This window comes from Natrix helvetica (assembly GCF_964273705.1).
Source record: "Natrix helvetica genome assembly, chromosome: 2".
Taxonomy (NCBI): Eukaryota; Metazoa; Chordata; class Lepidosauria; order Squamata; family Natricidae; genus Natrix; species Natrix helvetica.
Genome location: NC_138552.1, coordinates 70,473,553 through 70,479,552, shown reverse-complemented (window position 1 = coordinate 70,479,552; position 6,000 = coordinate 70,473,553).

Below are 6,000 nucleotides of genomic sequence, written 5' to 3'. Positions count from 1 at the left end.
TGCTGTCTCATTGTAATAAGCAGCAAAATTGCAATACAATTTATTTTTTATATGTTGGGAGTATTACAAATTATGTGTCTGTGCAGCTACATTCTGTCCATGTTAATGTTATAGTTGTGTACATTGGATCATCTGACATCAACATAGATTAATTTTATTTTCAGAATGGGAGCCATTTTAATACCCAGCTTTATCAGGAATTTAATTATTGCCAATATATTTTTCCAGTTTTCTTTTTTAATGAAAGGCACAGAACTGCAGTTAAATATTTAATTAAGTATCTTTCTCCCCTCCACCCTATAACTTTAACAATTACTACAAAAATGACAGTCTTATACCATTCTGTAATTTAAATCCTTTGTTTCTTAAGTTGAACAGAAAGTATAGCACTATAAAACCACAATACTATATTAATTTTAAAGTCACAATTTTTAAAAACTTTCTGGGCACTGCAATTTTAATGGTGACCAGAAAAAGGGTTTTGGTTAATGTATTATTTTAGCAGTAAAGTATTTCAGCAATAGTTATTCAGACCTAAAAACCTTTATAGAAAGAGTTAGCAACCTTCCTAAAAAAGGGTAGTTATGATACAAAAACCTGATGAGAGACAGAATCATCATCCAAATTTGATATCCTATCTTATGTTCTCTGGAGAGCCTGCCATACTCCCCCCTTACAAAACATTGTTAGTAATGGTACAATAGATCCATGTTTGAATCTTGGTGACTCCATAGTCAGTCATTATTGTCCATAGTCATTATTTTGATCTGTTTCCAGTAATAATCTATAGTTGTTCCAAGAACATTCCAGAATGTTCTTTATCTACCACACGTTTTCAATGAACTCCTGGCAGTGTACAGTATAAAAAAACAAAAACATAATGTAAAATTACAACATGACTTAAAATACCAAAATTATGCTACTACAGGTGCCTCTTAACAATTTCATTTAAACAGTCTTTTTTCACCACTTATCTAAGTACTGGCAGAACGGCTCCAGAATTAGGAGCTGCCACTAAAAAGCACTGGTTTTTGACACCTTTCCTCAAATTTTTCAAGATTTCCACTGTAGGATGTACAGATACCTGAAACAGATACTCTGGAAAGTATCTGAATGTCAAACCATAGAGGGCTTTAGAGGTCGAAAACAGTAAGTTGAATAGTACCCGGAAACCTATTGCTCACCATTTCAAAGCCAGAAGTACCAGTGTTATATGTGAAAAGGAGCTCTCACTCAACAAAGGGATTGCTGGATTTTGTACCAGTTGGAACTTTCTGAACAGTCTTCAAAGGCAGCTTCATGTAGACTGCATTATAATAATTTATATAGGATATGACAAAGGGTTAGATCATTATTGTTAAGGTATCTTTCTCCAGGAAAATGACAACTGAAATACCAGCTATAGTTAGTACTTTTAATAATGACCTCTGTTTGCCGGTCCTACCCCAATCCTATAGTAATAAGCTGAGAAAGATCTCCAAGTTGTTGAACTGTTTATTCAAGAGTTCTACCCTATTCAGGGTAGCCACCAAAAAAATCTGGATAATATAAATCAAGGTATGACCAGCCTACTGATGATGTATGAACTCTCCCAGCAGTTTCATGGAAACGTTACAAAATTGGGAAAAAAGAAAAGAATGCTTTGGCAAGCTAACCTCTCCTTCCCTGATGGAATAGCTTACTCGGGAAGAAACAGTACTTCAATTTCTAACCCTTGCAAGCAGTCCAGAAAGCTATCATGATTGATAATATTGAATAGCCCTGAGAGGTTAAAAAAATAAAACAGCCGGGAAGGATGCATTTCCTTCCATAAAGTCCCAACAAAAATAAACAAGTATGATTAATGCAATCGGTCCCATGCCTTGGACTAAAATCTAATTCAAAAAAAATTAAATGATCTGCTTCCGTTCAGGGTGCTCTTGAATTGGAGCGCCTCCATTTTCTTAACATTCCTCCCCATAAAGGAGAAACTTAGATCCTGGATTATAATTATTCAGCCCCAATAGTTCTAGGAATGTTCTTTTGATGAGCAGATATACCACAATTTCTTTTCTGGTGTTAAGTATCAACTCCTTTTCCAATGAGGTGCTGATCACAAATATTTTGACACCTTTAACACCACACTTGAGGCTTAAAAATGATATCATGCCAGTGTGATAAGGTTAACTTCTGGCCTTAATCCACTCATATTCTAATCCACCCATGTCTCTCTCCCCTAAAGCTCTATCGAAAAATGAAAGTGCCCACTTCCTGGATCTGTGTGATAGTGGGATGTAATTTGGAAGCATTTTGTCAATGTTCTTTTAGATTTATGTATTCCAAAAATCTACGAAGCATTCACAACAGAATTGCCTCCCAAATTGCTGAAAAAACCATACTGGACTTCACCAGGGCCCATAAGGTGCTTAAGGCAGAATGCTTAAACTTAATGGGTTTATCTACCCTGGAGATGCCTGGTTTAATGAATGATTTAAGTGAATCAGTGAATGGCAAAGGATTGAGTATAACATTTTAAATATCTAATCTAATCTAATATCTGGAAAAGAAAATTGGGAATATCTGGAACAGATAATTCTTCAGACTAAGTAGATACATAAGCATCTGGGGTAGCCTGGCAATAGTAATAAAGATTTACATACTGCTTTATAGTGCTTTATAGCCCTAAGTGGTTTACAGAATAAGCATAGTGCCCCCAACAAAATTGCAGGTAGTTTGCAATGTCCCACCAATCCTCTGGGGAAAGAGTGTATCTTACTTGGCGTCTCCCCTTTGACCCCAGTATGCAGAAGAGATTGGGCTTTCCAACTCTGCATTGGCGGTCTATAAGGAAAAGCTCAAAATGTAAAAATTGAAATAATTTCTAAAGTGCCATCTGCTGGCTATTTCATGTAGAGGCACAATGACTAGAGGATTTAGCTATCTTTCCCTTATTCACAGTAAAATCAAACTTGCAGGACATAAGTAGAATAAAATGTTTTTTCCCCAGAAAGATAATATGCAAAGCAAGTGAAGGCTGAAATTGAACATTTATTCCTACAAGCTATATGACAAATAAAGAAAATGAGACTTAATACCACACATAGAAATGCGAAAATGTAGCACAAATTATGTTACCGGTTTTTACAGAAACCCTAGAATTCCTGAAGCATTAGTTTTCTGCTTCACTTTGTGAACTTTCCCAAAATCTCTCAGAAGCTATAGAAGACCATTTCTCTCCCAGCTCTTCAGACTTTTTTAAAAAACAAAAAAACTCTTATATTTTGCCTGGGAGAAAATTTTGAGTCCTCAAAATAATATCCACTATTAGATATATCTTTCCTTAAACATATTCATTCTTAACATCAAACTCATCCAATGCTAAACCCCAGCATACAAATATTTTTTTGTGTTCTATGGACGGTTCCGAGTTCAACTTGATGGCCCCACAATTAATGCTACAGCTTCTAAACAACATAATGGCATAACAATTTTTGTCAGAGACCAACAAGATTTTTGAGGGGGGGTTACTCTAAGTTAAGAGCTTAGTCTATCATTGCTCCAGTGTCTCTTTCTGAAGTGTCAATAGTTAACAAGGAATGCAATTATCAAGATATATGAGAGCCAGTTCCACTCTTATTTTCTGCATATACCACATAGAAATGGATTTCTTGTTCTGGTTTGCAGACCAAGTTTGGATTTCTCTCAGGTTTGCAGTACTCTTAGATATACAATAATTATGTTACTGTGAAAGTCCGAAATCTGTGAATGTCGACATTCACCGGTGAATGTCGACATTCACATAGTTGCTTGGTGTATGTCCTTATCCTCTCGACACCCTTACCCTAATACCCTTACCCTAATACCTCGGCTCCTCGCTTCCTTTTAAGCGTCTTCTATTCGCGGGCTTTTTTTTTTAAAAACCTGCGATCCTGCGCGGTTAGAACGAGTAGTTTCCAGGATCCTCTCGACACCCTTACCCTAATACCCTAATACCTCGGCTCCTCGCTTCCTTTTAAGCGTCTTCTATTCGCGGGCTTTTTTTTTTAAAAACCTGCGATCCTGCGCGGTTAGAACGAGTAGTTTCCAGGACCGCGAATTGAAAAGCAAAAGTAAAGCGTTACGCTGACTCGTTATATATGTCACCGTGAAAGACCGAAATTGGTATGTGTCGACATTCACCAACATTCACCGGTGAATGTCGACATTCACCAATTTCGGTCTTTCACGGTGACATCGACATTCACCGGTGAATGTCGACATTCACCAACATTCACCGGTGAATGTCGACATTCACCAATTTCGGTCTTTCACGGTGACAATTATATACATTGCTTGCATCACCTTAACTGCCTTCGCAATAACCTGATATTGCCATGAGGAAGTCAGGCCTAGATACACTGGCTTACTCTTCCACATCTATAAGTGAAGGCAGTCAGGTTAATACATTGTCTAAGCTGTGAACAGTTAAGCATACTTTGGGCATAATTGCCTAGTATTCTTCATTTGTTTAGGTGCCAGGATAGGAGCAATGTTATTTTTTTCCTATTGAACTACAATGGCAAACTCCCAAACCCTCATGCTCTCTACAGATCCCTGATAAGATTAAATATCATTTGCTCCCCAAAGTGATAGTGCGTTCACATGCTGTAATCTAGGTTTGAACCTAGTTCCTGGAAACTGCAATGTAGTTCACTTGCAAGTACTGTAACTGCAATTACTTGTCCCAATCTGCTTTTACTGTAACATGAGTCTACCCAAGCTGGTTTTTGTTGTAAATTACATTGAACTGCTCAAAAATGTGTTTCCTGGCATGTGACTCACACAAAGTCGTCTGTTTAAGGGTTTTCCCAATTTTTCTGGTCCAAAGAAGAGCTCTCAGTGTGTTCTGTAGTTGCCTTCTAAGAAGGAACTGAGACTTCAACCAGATTTATCTCTTGTAGGTATGTCCCTGGTTTCCAAAGTATTTGAATGATCCTTGCGGTCAGGATTAGAAGGATCATCTTTACTGATTCTAAACCTCTCCCCTGGTGGGAGGATCTCTCATGTGAATTCTGCCATCTTTTCCAAATGGCACAGCATTGATATGATCCTCCATTACCGCAAACTCCCATTTCCCATTCCCAAAGATTTTTAACTAGGGTTTTGACAAGCAGCATTTATACTCATTTGTACCTGGTAAAGATGCCCAATGAGGTGGCCATTTATTATCACATTCACTCAACACATTGGTAGTATGGAATAGGAAGTTCCTCTGGTCCATGACTTAAGATTCAAACTTATTTATTTTGGCTATCATTTTGGGAATCTTTCTTGGGATATATTTTGCATATTTGAAGCATTTAGAAGCTAGTTTGCCAAAAGGCATGTACAGTGGTTGGAAGCTGCGTGGTACTTCACATGGCTTGGCTGGTGCTTTACTCAATGCAGTCCTTGGGTTAACCCTGACTGGATGGGTTTCCTTCTATTTCAAAAGTACAGTGAGGTCATGCTGATATATTTGCACTGCCCAAGGTCTGGAATCCATCACTTTCTATAGTGCTTAGTCCCATTAGATTTGATCATATCATATACCTGGTTGGCTAGTTGGACCATGAATTTAAATTCTATTAACTCTTTTGACTGTCAATTTGTAGCTGCTACACATTTGAATCAGGTAGTATATGACCTTTCCTCCTTGTGTATAGAGAAATATATAATAAGAATCAGATTCATTTTTATTGTAAAGTCCTGAAATTCCTTCTGCATTTTCTGGGCCCTCTCTTGCTGTTCTGCTATAGTCTTAAGTCCCATTAGGAAGCCTCATTTCCTATACAGCAGCATTTTCCAACCTCAGCAACTTTTAAGGTGTGCAGACATCGCTCCTAGAATTTCTTAGCCAGCATGGGTAACATATCTTAAAGATGCTGAAACACTGCTACTGAGGAAACAAGTCTTCCTCTACAGAAGAAACAATGTAGTTGAGAAGCACTGCTCTACAGCTGATCAAGGAACTCCACCTTCACACTATTTTGTTGAACCTGA